The following is a 2,642-nucleotide window of genomic DNA, read 5'->3' on the forward strand; positions in this document are numbered from 1 at the left end:
GGAAGGCTTGAAGGGTCATCTTGGAACAGTTAGGAGCTGTCTAGATTTAGGTTAACCCTAGGATAGATTGAGTTTAATTTATTGTTTCACTTATTTGAAAAATTAAAAAAAATATTATTAAAATTTAAATTAATTTGGTTACTTTTCTTTAGATTTAGGACTCCTTAGGATCTTTTCTTTAGAACTTTTTCTCTTTTCTTTCTTTTTCTTATACATAAAAAATTTATAAAAAAAATTATATAAACATCGAGAACCATACACCTCGTGTGTGGAGAAGAGTGTCAGGTCGTCTAGTTAGAATTGAGTCAATTCCTGTTGTTCCAATGGCTGAACCAATCTAACCCATGACCCTTAAGGATTTGTGTTATCCAGTTGGCTCCATCCAACCATCTTGTATCAGGTTGCCACAACCCACAGCTAACAATTTTGAAATCAAACCTCAAATCATAAATATGCTTTCAAAATTCACAGGATTAGAGGATGCTTATATATTTATTAGAGAATTTGAGGAGGTATGTGCAACCATGAAACTGCAATTAACAGAGGATGAGGTCAAACTTAGATTAATCAACTTTGCCCTTAAGGATAATGCTAAGAAGTGGCTTTATAGTCTGTCAAACCATTCTGTCACTACCTGGAAGGGCTTTGTGAGAATATTTTTGAAAAGGTATTTCCTCCATCATAAAACAGCTAGGATTAGGAATGAAATAAATCAATTTTACCAACTAGCTGGTGAATCATTTTGGAAGTACTTTGATCGTTTCAAGAATCTTTTGACCCAATGCCCACACCATGGAATAGAAACTTGGAGACTATGTCAGATCATCTATGAGGGGTTAGATTCAAACTCAAGAACCATGCTAGAGTCCATGTGCCATGGCCAATTTATGGACAAAGAAACTACTGAAGCTTGGAAATTCATAGAAGACCTAGTCGAGAAAAATTTACAGTAGGAAACAACTAGGGAACCTGATAAAGCTACACCTTCAAGAGGAGGAATGCATCAACCCTAGCATCAGAGGCCAAGATTGCAACCTTAACACGTAGATTGGAAGCCTTAGAATTACAGAGACCAGCCAATGTAAATCAAATATCTGCACCCATGTGTAAAGGGTGCAATGCACCAGACCATGTCTTAGAAGAATGTTCCTACTCGAATGAGTGTGCACAGGTGAATGCCACCTATCAAGGACCATTGAACAATCCTTATGCACTCACATATAACCCAGGTTGGAGGAATCATCCAAATTTCTCATGGTCCCAGAATCCTAATGTAGGCAATCTAAATTTCAATCAGCAAAATCTAAGGTCCAACCCAGTGATGAACAACCCGCCAGGCTTCCATGATAATGACAAGAAAATTACCTCTTTAGAGAAAAGCCTAGAAGCCATGATGAAGACACATACCAGCTTTATGCAAACCACGGGTCAACTCATAAATAATAACACCCAAGCTATAGCCCATCTGGAAATTCAAGTAAGTCAGCTGGCTTCGACCATTAGTGAATGAGAACATGGTAGGTTACCTAGCCAACCTGAGCCAAATCCTAGGAACCAAAATGGTCCACGACCCCAACAAGGAAACCAAGTTAATGGTGTAAATGCCATTCATACCTTAAGATCGGGAAAACAAATAGACAATAAGGTAGTTGCACTTGATGATATAGAGGACTCATCTGCCAAGTCACCTTCTAAAACTACTACCTTTCAACCTCAAGCACCAGAAACTGAAAATTCACCTAGTCCAGTACTTAAAAGTCCTAGAGCTCCTTTTCCAAACAGACTAAAATCCAATAAATCTGAATATTTAGACAAAATTTTAGAGGTATTTAAACAAGTCCAAGTTAATATTCCTCTTTTAGATATAATCCATCAGGTTCCAACTTATGCCAAATTTTTAAAAGATCTTTGCACTAGGAAAAGGACCACTAATGTACCAAAGAAAGCATTTTTGGCTGCAAGTGTCAGTTCATACCTATCTAGCCATGTGCTAATTAAATATAAGGACCCTGGAGCTCCAACAATTTCTTGTGTTATTGGAGAAACCAATATAAAAAAGGCTTTGCTAGATCTAGGAGCTAGTGTGAATATCCTTCCATATTCGGTGTATGAGCAACTAGGATTAGAAAAACTTCAACCTACTGGGATCACATTACAGTTAGCCGATAGATCTCTCAGGATCCCTAAGGGAATGGTCGAGGATGTTCTGATAAAGGTTGAAAATTTTATTTTCCCTGTAGATTTTATTATTTTAGAGACTGAGCCAGTTGCGAATCCTAAAGGACATATACCTGTCATTTTAGGAAGACCATTCTTAGCTACGGCCAATGCTGAAATCAATTATCGAAATGGTCTAATGAAGTTATCCTTTGGGAATATGACCATTGAGCTTAATGTTTTTAACTTAGAACAGGAATCCTCTTCTCATGCTGATGTCAATGTAGACCAAGATGGTATTTATGAATCCATTGACATTAGTGATGATGAAGTCGACCTAGAGTCTAACCCCTGGTTAATCCATGAGTCTGAGGATGTCAATGAAATACTTAAAAAAAATCAGATTAATCAGGAATCGACACTTCCTACTGAACCAATCATTGAGATGGTGAAATCATCACCTAAACCATCGATAGAGGAAGCAC

General features: G+C 37.4%; 1 non-coding gene across 1 annotated transcript; it reads right to left on the reverse strand.

Annotated features, from left to right (window-relative positions):
* Window positions 1-692: 692 nt before the first annotated feature.
* LOC140851355 (small nucleolar RNA R71) lies at window positions 693-799 on the reverse strand. The gene has a single exon (XR_012134107.1). It is a non-coding gene; the product is annotated as a small nucleolar RNA R71 (small nucleolar RNA).
* Window positions 800-2,642: the final 1,843 nt, after the last annotated feature.

This window comes from Elaeis guineensis, chromosome 8 (assembly GCF_000442705.2).
Source record: "Elaeis guineensis isolate ETL-2024a chromosome 8, EG11, whole genome shotgun sequence".
Taxonomy (NCBI): domain Eukaryota; kingdom Viridiplantae; phylum Streptophyta; class Magnoliopsida; order Arecales; family Arecaceae; genus Elaeis; species Elaeis guineensis.